The sequence below is a fragment of the Hoplias malabaricus genome, chromosome 7 (genome assembly GCF_029633855.1).
Source record: "Hoplias malabaricus isolate fHopMal1 chromosome 7, fHopMal1.hap1, whole genome shotgun sequence".
Classification (NCBI taxonomy): Eukaryota; Metazoa; Chordata; class Actinopteri; order Characiformes; family Erythrinidae; genus Hoplias; species Hoplias malabaricus.
Window position 1 is genome coordinate 21141594 of NC_089806.1, and position 12032 is coordinate 21153625.

General features: G+C 43.4%; 1 pseudogene; it reads right to left on the minus strand.

Moving 5' to 3' along the window:
- Window positions 1-482: 482 nt before the first annotated feature.
- LOC136702697 (uncharacterized) lies at window positions 483-3394 on the minus strand (annotated as a pseudogene).
- Window positions 3395-12032: the final 8638 nt, after the last annotated feature.

Genomic DNA, 12032 nt, shown 5'->3' on the forward strand with positions numbered 1-12032 from the left:
GAGCGTGGGCATGGCCCAACTCCCAAAATTCGGTTATAGTATAACTTCAATTTGCTAGTATGGTCCACGCCCTATAGTTTGGAACGGGGGGGCGAACTCAGAGGAATTTGGGATGGAGTTCAGCACGGTTTTGAGCGTGTGTAGAACCAGGCCCCCAAAAGTTACAGGGAAGCAATACGTTGGTGAGCTTCGAAAAGATCACGGATATGGGTGCGGATGTATAAATGATGTGCTTGGGAGGTCCATCGGCCGAGTGTCTGAATGGTATGATCTGAAAGGCCTTGATGGTAAGCTGTAGAGGCAGCACTGATCCTGAAAGAGTGAGCGGAAAAATGTGATGGGTTAAGATTACTACGTGAAAAGGATTTGTCGTAAGTGGGACTGAAACCAGTGGCAAGTGGCGACCGAACCCGATTCGGTTGTAAACAATGGATCGGAATGGGAGGCACCTTGGGATAATCTAAGCTGGAGGTAGCGTGTAAGAGGTTCATAGGGGCATCCAGTCCAGTAAGTAGACAAGGTGTTTGGTGCCAGAGATTTCAGGATTAAATCCTGGGATCTTAGAGTCAGATTGCTGAGTGTGTGGGAAGATGGAAGATGAGGTCCGAAAATGGTGGAACGGGAGTAGGATGCAGGTCGGACTGTGGAGCCAATAGCTTGAACTTCTGAAATTGGAAATGAGACAGAGAGTCAGCAATAGGGTTAATGTGACCAGGAATGTAAACAGCTTTTAATAGAAATTGATGGACGACTGAGTGCCAAGTGAGGCGGCGGACGAATGGCATGAGACTGAGTGAACTGGAGCGTCCTTTATTAATAATATGAACGACTGATTCATTATCTGAATGGAGAAGGATAACTCGGCCAGTCCATTCATGTCCCCAAAGAACTGCAGCAATGACAGCCGGAAAGAGTTCGCGGAGCTCAATGGAGTCACCACAGTCTAGCGCTAGACGGGTGAATTGATCAGGCCAGGAGGATGCGAACCAGTGTCCCTTGTAAAAACCGCCACACCCCACGGACGGGGCTGCGTCAACGAACAAATCAACATCCTCTGGGTTAGCTAGTGCGTCGTTGTAAAATAAAGAGATGCCATTCCATCTGCGGAGGAGGAGCAACCAGAATTGTAGCTCTGAAGCGCAGGCTTGGTCCAGGGATATTAACTGAGAGAGAGAAGAGGCTGAAGAGGCTAGGTGCAGCAAATGAGAGATGAAGGAACGACCTTGTGGGACAACACTCATAGCGAAATTAAGATGCCCCAAAAGGGAGAGGAGTTGTTGTTTGGTGACACGTTGAAGAGAAAGAAATTCAGAGAGGAATTCAGTAATGCGGGCCAGCTTGTCGTGTGGGAGTGAAGCACGAAAAGAAACTGAATCCAGAAAGATGCCCAAGAACTCAAGTGAGGTGGCGGGGCCGATTGTTTTCTCGGAAGACAAAGGAATGCCCAGGCGATGGAAAGCAGCAGTGAGAGAAGTGATGCAGCGGGCCGGAGGGGAGGACGGCGAGTCAAGGACCAAGAAATCATCCAGGAGATGTATCACATACGGGACATCATAGACGTTAAGGAGGATCCATGAAAGAGCCTTGGCGAGTGTGTCAAATCTTGGGGCTGCTCTTACAGCCGAAGGTCAGTCGAACTGCGAAGTAGAACTGTCCCCGCCATTTCACCCCAAACAGGTGCCAGAAGTCAGGATGGAGGGGAATGATTTTGAAGGCGGAGACCACGTCCGCTTTTCCAGCCAAGTGCCGCGGCCAAGGAGCTTAATCAGTGATATGGCATCGTCGACCCGAGCATAGCAGAGGGAAAATTCCGAGCTGGGCACGGGACTGTTTATTGAGGGCACAGAAGAACCGCGCGGGGCTGATAAGTCGATGACGAGCTGCTTCTTGCTTGAGCGCAGTAGGTGCATACATGAAGGAACCTGCAGGAAGATGCAAAGCAGCCAGTGGAATTGAAATTATTGCAGATCATGGAGCCATTTAGAAAGAACAAGTGTCTACCGCGGGCATCACGGGAGCTAGGGATGAAAGTAAAGTTAGGGCCCGGAGTGGGCGCCGGGGTGACCTGGGAGCATGCAGAAGTGGGATGAGAAGGGTTGCCGCACAACCCACAGAAAAGTGCAGTTCGGCCAGCAAAAACGTGGCAGTAGAGCTCCAAGTCGAGTGCACCCCAGTAGGATGGAATATTCCACAGTTGCAAGCGGGCGGCGGCCCGTGCAGAGAAGAGCTGATGGTAATCATAAAAACAAGAGCCTCCAAAACGGACTGCGAGGTCGAGGACGATGGCGAGGTAATCGTCCAATTCCTGCCTGCGGGCAGGGAAGGAGGAGCACACCACGTCGCGATAGAGGAAAAATGCGAGTGCAAATTCGGAAGTTGTGAGGAGCTTAGAAGCTCTGTGCTCTGAAGTCTTCAATGAAAGGGTCACGTCCCCCACGTCAATGGAGCGGGGTGCTGTACAGAAAGCTGAGGGAAGCAATAGAGAGGACAGGTCAACGTCCGTACCTTGGAGAATCCGCTGACGAAGGGTGGGCTGCACCAGGGGTGGATTGAAGACACGAGCATTGGGAGGAGGAGGAGCTGGAGCAGTGGTGAAGAGAGAGAATGTGGCGTCGGGAGCTTGGGGCGCCGGAGCGAGAGGTTGACTTGCAAAACCTGCGGAGAGAGAATCGGTATGATAAAGAAAGGGATACTGCAAGCCCGTGAGAGGTAGGGGTTGGGATGATGAGGGAAAAACAGGGTAGGTGGAAGAATTAGTAGCAGGGAGAGAGAGAGCAGGAAGATCAGAAGCACGTAAAAGGGGGGACAAACGAGAAAAAACGGAAGTCGGGCCCAGTAGTGCAGACAGGAGCCAGATTTATGGCACCAGCAGGGGGCACTGAGCCGGGGAGGGAGGCCCTCGCGGGGCGTCCTCGGCGCCGCGTCGCAGGTGCAATGACGTCATGGCGCGATGGCGTAGGTTGAGCGGGAAAGGCCTCATCCTCCGGGGTAGGAGCCGAAAACAGGGAGAAAAGGGTCCTCTTGTTGGCTGAACGAGCGAAGGGGATACCGCGGTCTCGCAGCGCTCTCTGGAGGCCCGCCACGGTCCAGTCGGAGATGGAAGGAGAAGCCGGATCGGGCTGTACTCGTCCGGCGGTGAAGGAGGGCTGCCGAGCGCGCTGGTCGCGGCGATGAGGTCGCTGGGGAGGAGGCGTCCGCGCGCAGAACCCGTGAGTGTGGAGCGAGAATGACGAGAGCGTGCGGAGGAGCTTGGAGCAGCTGAAGTGGCAGGTGAGGCAGGCACGACGACTGCCGAACGCAGTCTCCTAGTGCTGATGACCGGGGTGGCGTTGGGCGATCGAGTAGGGGAAGGAGAGAAGAGCTCGTGGTCAGAAGTGAGCAGGTCGAGATCCATGGTAGCAGTTGGCAATTCAGTGACGCAAGCAGGAAGCGTGAGACTAGCGACTTGATTGTCACGGAGATTACGGGAGGTTGAAGGGTATAAATAGGCCTGGGGGGGGAGGAGCGTGGGCGTGGCCCAACTCCCAAAATTCTGTTATAGTATAACTTCAATTACACTAACAGTGTTATTTTACACTAGTAGATTTAACACTGGTGAATTGACTGTGCACCACTGCATTTTTATTTACATTTTGCACAACATTCCAGCTTTTATTATTATTATTAATAAACAATTAAATATATATGTAATATACTCTTTACTGTGCAACTTCTAAACCTCTAGGAACTGACTGGATGGTGCTTCATCACTCCAGAAAATGCTGCCCCATTTCTCTGCTGGCCAATACCCTGGTGGATTTATAGCCCTCTAGGCCACACCTGTCATTGAGCATATTGTCCTTATTTTCAGGAGCATCTGCCCCAGAGTGTCTTATTACATTGCATGTTTTTCTGTGGCAGTTTTACAAGCTGTGTGCGCACAGTAAAATATCTGTGTCCACACTAGGTGCATATTAAAGCAGCTATATTCACCAATTATAAAGAGGATGTGTCTACATATTTGTACATAGTATATAAATGAAGTAGACTACAACAATTTCTTGGCCTATGTTTTTGACCATTTATCTCTCTCTGGTCTCTTTTGAACTAGTTTACAAAGACTGTGGTCCCAGTACAGTTCAATAAATCAACAAGGGACCTAATCAGGCTATAAAATGCAGTGCCCTGGATGTTTATTTATAGAACACACACACACACACACACACACACACACACACACACAGTAGAGCCCTGTCCCAGTGTAGAAAGTGTAAGAGGATAAGTGTTGTGAAGCATACATGCACACAGAAGGAGAGAAGAAAAACAGATAGTTTTGTAGTTCAAAGCTTGTGAGCGAAGAGACTCCACATCCGCACTGTGATGTCAGAAGCCTGAAGGGCTCTTTACTGCACAAGGCCACAGCTCTCAGCCAAAGTGTAGAGAAATGTGCATCTGAAAACAAAACCTGCAAGAGCCCAAACACAGGAGAGATGATACAAACAAACATTTAAAAGATGCAAAGGCCATTGTAGTCTGGAAATGCAGACACTGACACAGGAGGTTATACTGTTATACAGCTGGAAATGGGCTGCTTAAAAACCCAGTAAAATGTGTTGATCCCCGCAGGGGGGTTGTATGTTTGTTATTCTGTACTCTCGTTTTAGTTATTTGCTTTGTATTGTATTGTATTGTATTGTGTGTTATTAACATGCAAATAATACTTGCAACAACAACACACAGACTCTAACTGAAAATGGTAATTTTGTCTTAAAATCTCTGTTCTGAGCCAGAGAGCCCAACTAGTTGTGATGTTTGATACCACAGATTTCCTTTTCCAATCCGATACTGAGTAAAACTCAGGCTGTTATCAGCAATACTGATCTGATACTGATACTTTGTGCAAATACACCTAATGTGTCTGGATTTCAAATCATAACTTCATAAAAAATGCAAGACATCAGAGTAATTATTTATTTCACTCTTAAGTATATTGAGGTAATTCACTTTAAATGATTAATTCTTTAGGAAACCTTACCTGAATAAATTATCTCAGTGATACACACATTATTACTCCAAACTGAACTCATGCAGCTATTTGTTGAAGCCTGTGTTTATTTTGTTACTTATTTCATAACCATATTTACTCATTTGAACAACTTCAACAGCAACAGTGCGTAGCGTCGCTTAAAGCTCCATATGTTCTCCCTCTGTACCTGGATAGTGCCTGCCTGCAGCACCAAAGGACTCAGCCAGAGACTGAAGAGAGACAGAGCTGGAATAGTTCCACATATGACTCCGTTCATGCTCTGTCATTGAGTCTGTGTCTGCAGACTGAGTGACTGACTGACTGAGCAGCGTGCCGCTGTGTTCGCGCATTACGCACTTACCCAGGCGGAAGAAAAAGTAGTTCCCACCAACCGCGTATTAGACAAGAGCTCAATAGTTTAGTTTCTTTCAACTGTGTTCCTGTTAATGATACACATTACTACAAATGACTGAAGTATCAAACGTATTGGTATTTTGATTTGATAATCAATTTTAGAGCATGAAGTTCCGGTAGCAGGTATCGATATTTCAGTATCGATCCGCACATTACTACCAGCTAGTCTCGACGTTTACTAGTTCAGGCCTGTTCCTACACATTTCTGCCCCTGGATATGCATTATTAGGGTGACCAGATCTGAGATGGTGAAAAAGAGGCAACGTTTCCCTGGGAGGGGGGACTACTGACGTGCAGACTGACCAATTAAATGTTTAGAGAGAAGGTTATCGACCAATAACGGTAGCTCTACAGTCAGACCGTCCAATCAGAAGATTTTAGGCCACTTCACCACTCCCCCTTCTCACTCAAGCGAACCAATCGGAGTAGGGGAGAGCGGGACTAGTTTGTGAACGAAACGCTTCTCGAAGTTCTATCCAAGCTAGAAAAACAAAATCCCGGACATTTGTGAAATTCCGCCCGGACTTTTTTTTAAGTCTAAAAAAGAGAACATGTCCGGGTAAAAGAGGACATCTGGTCACCCTATGCATTAATATTTTTATGCCATGACAATGCACCTAAAACATGATCAACAATAAACACTCCAATAGTTTTCTGAATGCTGGCTTGAAAGCTTTTCTAATAGTCTTAGAAAATATTGTGTAAGCTGTTTAAAATGTCACTAATTGTGTTTGCATTATGTAATTTAAATGTAATTGGTTGCATTACTTGTTAACAACAAAAGTAGTGGAAATACTTTGTGACTGAATTAGAAAGTCTTTTTTTGTGACCATGACTATGAACATAAGCTCAAAAACAGTCAGCTGCTCCTTCAATTGTTGGGATTTATAGCACCTGTACTGTCCTTTATATATGCTCATGTTGAGAGATTCATTTTACTTCCCAACTGCATAGCCCACACAACATTCCCTCCTATGAAAATAACTGAGCATAGCATACATTTTTGTTATTGCAAATCCATTCTAACGACCTTGGTAACCACCCATTTATAGCTACAGAAGCCCTGTATTCTACAGCCATGTGTGGTTGAGCAAGGTGATACAGCTACATCTCCATATTTACAACATATTTATCCACTACAACTTTTTTTTTTTTCAGAATTTGATTATGGGCAAAATAAAGCAGATTCTAGTGCTGACTGAAATGCTTGGCTCACAGGAAACTGCAGTGATTAAAATGCCTCATTATGAAACATGCAATCAATCATCTTTATTATTTAATTTTGGATTTAATTCTCCTTTCCTAGGAAAGTGTTTCACTTTATGAATACTTCTAAAAACAGCATTGGGCATACATTTTTTTAATTATAATTATTATTTTTTTAAACTAATATAAGGCTATTTTTTAAGTAATATAAGGCTGTTAGAAAAGCTTTCAAAAATGATTGGAGTGTTTATTGGTGATCATGTTTTATGTGAATCATCTTGTGTTCTGCTTGTTATTGAATTTATTGAATTATTAAATTTCTTTTTATTTCTCTCCTCTCTATCAATGGATTAAAAAAGGAAGTAGTATTAATTCTGCCTTTCTGTCTGACTCTCCTCTTAGGCTTATAGTTTGTGTGTGTATGTGTGTACATGCACAGTAGCTCTATGTTGTGTCTCTAACACCCCCTGTGTGTGACACTACATCTCAGAGAGCTGTGTGACCCCCATGACCCCTGATGCAAATGAGTGTAATCGAGGGTTTTAAATGCTCAGACAGGTGACATGGCTGACCTCATCACTGAGCTAGTGGACTGGGTCTGAAAAATTCATAAAAACTAACTGCAATACACAGCACCTAAACATAGCACACTGGTTGACTGTGTGTAACTCAGACTAACTGTGTGCTGGGATTGTTATTTTATGGTATATCTGTCTAACTTGTTTACAGTGCTATAGTGTATGTGTGCTTAGTGAGGAACCGTTTAAAATCATGGTTTTGTGAGTGTGTGTATGTATGTGCACTGGCAGTGTTTGTATTATGCACAATACATGTGTGCCGGTCTTTGCAATTACCTTTATATTTGTGATTTTTAACTGTACTGTCACTTTAAGAATTCAGCTTTAGAGTTGGGCTTGAACAGAATGTCGCTCTCAGATGTTGAGCAACACGGTTTTCTTACTATATTTTGTAGAGAAGAACTTGGCTTTGGATTTGCTTCTGTGAGGGAGAATCAGACAGTTTCTTTTGAGATATGCTTTAAATTGCATATTTTAAAAAACTTGTTTTATCCTTCTTTCACTGAGTGCGGTGGACAGGACATTATTCACTGAGCATTGATCAGCTCTCACCTCCTCTGTGTCTGGCAGTAAATACAATATTTGCACGTTGTGCTGTCATCCTTCAGATAGCCCCTCCACTTACAGCCAGTGAAATGCTAGCCTGACTAAACATCATCTCAAAAATAGAGCCTCTGGAAGGAATTATCCACTCCAAATATCAGTAGGGACTATGGTTTCCAGTCAAAAATATTGGTAGGTATATGTCCCTACTGTCCATATGCAAACCTATGCCCAAATGAGTTTGAAATCACAACATCTAGTCTAAATCCTTACCAAACTATCTGTTAATTATCTTTATTTCTGAAGAAGTGCTGAATGAGCATTCAAACTTTGAAACAATGGAATTGTCTTAACCAACTGTCAGTAGTGTGAGAGGATCCAGCTCTCTATTTTATGTTATACACTCACCCCAAGGAAGTGTGTTTGACTAATTATTACAGTGTGTGTGGGTGTGCAGGTGCTGTCAGACAGAACTCCACAACATTGCAACCGCACTATAGCATCAGCATCGTAGCTATCAAAGACACACAAATTGGATGTAGCATTGTGCTAATGGGGGAAAATATTTCTTGGCATAATTCATTTGCAAAAACTTAATTGCTATATTAAGGGCGGCTGTTCCCCACCGGCAAGTGCACTGGCCCTGATAAGAGATTTTTCATTAAGTTTACTTGTTTACAACACAATCAATTTAGCCTGGCCTATTGTCATGCAGGAGAGGCGGAGAAAACAGGAGGCGGCTGAGGCGGAGTTGCGCTTATCATTGCCTCAGCTCGCCCACAGATAAACAAAGCCCCCTTTTCTTATAAGCCACACGTAAGATTTCCTGCTGGGCTTGTGGCTCTGAGTTGTGTCATGTTGTTGATTTTTACAGTCAGTCTTTTGATGAGGACCAGCTCTGTGGCACTGCAGGGAGCTTGTGTTTAAGTGCAGCCATATATTCATGTCTTTCTGAGGACAAACATTTTGACCCTCTGGGAACCTTTGCTTCTTGCAAAGGAAAGATGGATATTTTTGAGTTGGAAATGCAGTATTTACTTGAGAGATGTAAGAGACAAAATATTGGTTAAGATATTTGGCTCTCTGTGTGTCCCCAGGATGAGGGAATACGTTTTATCCTTATGGACCGGACTCTAGAGCAGCACACTTCGTTAAAAATGCTTTTCTACAGAGATTATACAAAATGTGTGTGTGTGTGTGTGTGTGTGTGTGTGTGTGTGCGTGTGTTTGCAGAGTTCAACAGCTGTGCCCAAAATGGATGCACCTTAAATTCAGAAATTTTTAGAGAGGTGTCCAAAATCATTTATTTAGCTCTCTCACTATATATGCTTCTGGATTTATGATAGTTTGAAAAAGCTTGAATACCTCTGGTCTGGGTTGTTTACCAAACATCAGCAAAACAAACCTGTATGCATTTGTGTGCTTGAGTATTTTGATGAAGGTATCTGTGTGTCGTGACTGTTTGCTGGCTGGTATTGTGAGTGATGAGCCTCTATCTGTCGCTGATTCGCTCTGTCACGCTGACTGCTGAACACTAGAAGCTCTGTCAAACTTTATCTGTACTGGGCTAAAAAGAGCCAGACAGAAAACCAAGCAATTCAAACACCTTCACACACACACTTGCTGAGAAAAAGACAAAAGCATCTGGCAGGTATGTGTCAGCATATGTGCATGAGAGAGACGTAAACACTGATTTTATGGAGTTCTTTCATGATTTATTCTGCTGTTTACACACACTAGAAGAACTGATTTCTCTCTCTCTCTCTCTCTCTCTCTCTGTCGTTCATACATGTTTGAAAACTGATCAAATCTATATAATGGCCCTTTCATTGCAAACAAGCTGAATAAAGGCAGTATCTTCCCAAGTGGCAGGTTGAGCTATACCTTTAGATGAAGTGTCTCTAAAGATGACACTCCAACGTTGTGTGCTGAGAGCTCTTTGTGTCTGCTTGAAAGATGAAGTGAAGTTCAAAAGTAATTTGAGTGGCAAAGGGGCACTTCTATCATAATTATAAGAACATTGTATACCTTATACTACTACTACTATCAGTAGTGTTACAGTAGCTGCTGGTACTATCCAGATACTAAAGGTTTATTTTCCTTCAGCATAGGAGCAATATACATGTACCCTTAAAAAAAGAAAACTGTTTTATTGCCAATTGTGAGCATGAAATTATTTTTCCAGAGATAATATACTATAACGATCTATCATTAAAATGACCTCCTTGTTTCAACACTTACTGTCCATTTTATCACACAATACATTTTCACACAGAATACACACTTTAGTGGGGGGGGGGGGGGGGGGGTGGGCTGGGATGAGTGGATTTGGCACAACGGAGCTGCTAGAGGCTTTGGGTCCCTTAGTGTCACCCCCCCCCCCCCTTCCCATATTTTACTGTATCGTTTCTCTCTTTTCTTTGTCTAGTCTTTCATGCACTGCTTTTCTTTGTTTCTTTGTCGTTTCTGTCTTATCTTTTTTTCTCTCTCATTTTCTCTCTTTCACTAACTGTATTTTATTTATGGATGAATTATGGAGTGTGAACTGCAGAAGACTGTTTTAAGCCTAAACTGGTGATTGATGTCCTGCCTTTCAGCCCTTTTTAATGCTTTAAATGATAATAAATGACAGTGGTGTTGTAATTAGGAGCACATCTGGATTAAGTGTGATGAGAGCTTTTTTTTAATGTGTGAGAGAGAGAGAGAGAGAGAGAGAGAGAGAGAGGTGGGAGGGCAAGAGGGAGAGAACACACAGGGAGAAAGAGTAAGAAAGACAGAGTTGATGCTGCCTATCATGTATCTGCTACTAGGTGGGTGCATCAGGGTAAAGGCGCAGCATTCAGCGTTATACCTCGTGACAGTTATTTGTAGAGCGTATGTGACGTCCTTTAAAAAAGAAAAACAACACTGCCCTCCAGTGGCCTAGAGGATGGCTGCACCACTAGAGGTTTGGGTGTTGGTCTCTCTCTCTCTCTCTCTCTCTCTCTCTCTCTCTCTCTCTCTCTCTCTCTCTCTCTCTCTCTCTCTCTCTGTGTGTGTGTGTGTGTCTCACTCTCTCTTTCTCTCTCTCTCTGTCTCTCTGTCTCTCTCTCTCTCTCTCTCTCTCTCTCTCTCTCTCTCTCTCTCTCTCTCTCCATTAATCCATTTTTTCTGAGTTACCTCTCACACACACACACACACACACACACACACACACACACATACATGTGCACGTATTCAAGCATCCATTCCTCTCTCTCTTTTTCCTTTATATATATATATATGGACACAAACAATCAAAATCTTTATAAAAAATTAAACTAATCTTTAAAAAACACTATTTTCCTTTTTTTATCAAACACTAAAACAGAGAGCTAAGCTTTCATTGGAAGTTAATGCAGCTCCTATTGATTCAGATTCCTCATGAATTTTTAACACAATGCAAAGAGTTGCTGACTTTTTTCAAATAATGTCAAAAAATTAAAATAAAAAATGAAAACCAACGCAAACAGAGGGATGTCCACATCGTGATGAAAATCAGGAAACCCCTGCTGCTTTTTACGTAGCATTAAAGTTCCATAACTAACAGACCAATAGAACCTTGCATCATCTTTTGTTAAAAGCTCAAATGTTATTTCTCCTTTTTTCTGTAAAGGTTCTCAAATGTAAGGTTTCATTCAGAGAGTGACTTTATGTAGTATATTAAATCAACTATGCATCCAAAAGTGTGTGGACACTTATTATAATCTGTAAATTCACTTTTTTTTTTTGTCTTCAGCTGTTCTCATGCAGCTTGTAAAATCTCTATAGAACAGTATGAAATGAAATGAGAGGATATGGAGGAGCTGCACGTCATCCTAAATGCACTGTGCTTAGTGCCATGTGTAAGCTTGAGTGGTGTGTGTATATACTGTATATCCCCAGAGCATTGGGCTGTGGAGCAGTGGAATTGGAGCAGCAATGAGTACATTTGAGATGAGCTGGAGGATTGTTGGACAGAAAACAGGAGTAATAAAACGTCACTCTCTGTTGTCAGCTCGTATCTTCAGAATCAATGTTTAATAAAAGTTATGAACTTGCAGCTGGCCGTTGTAGTCCCCTACTGCAGGAGTGTCCATTTATGCCCTTGGAGGACCGCCGTCCAACACTGCATTTTAGTGGTGGGTAAAGCATAGTGAGGAACACTGCTGCCTTCCACACAGCAGGCTGAAGAATGAACAATGAATGATGAATGATACATAGCGGTTTTTTTAGACTCTCAAGGCATTTTATATTCTTTGGAACATTAGGGAGGATTTCAGCCACCC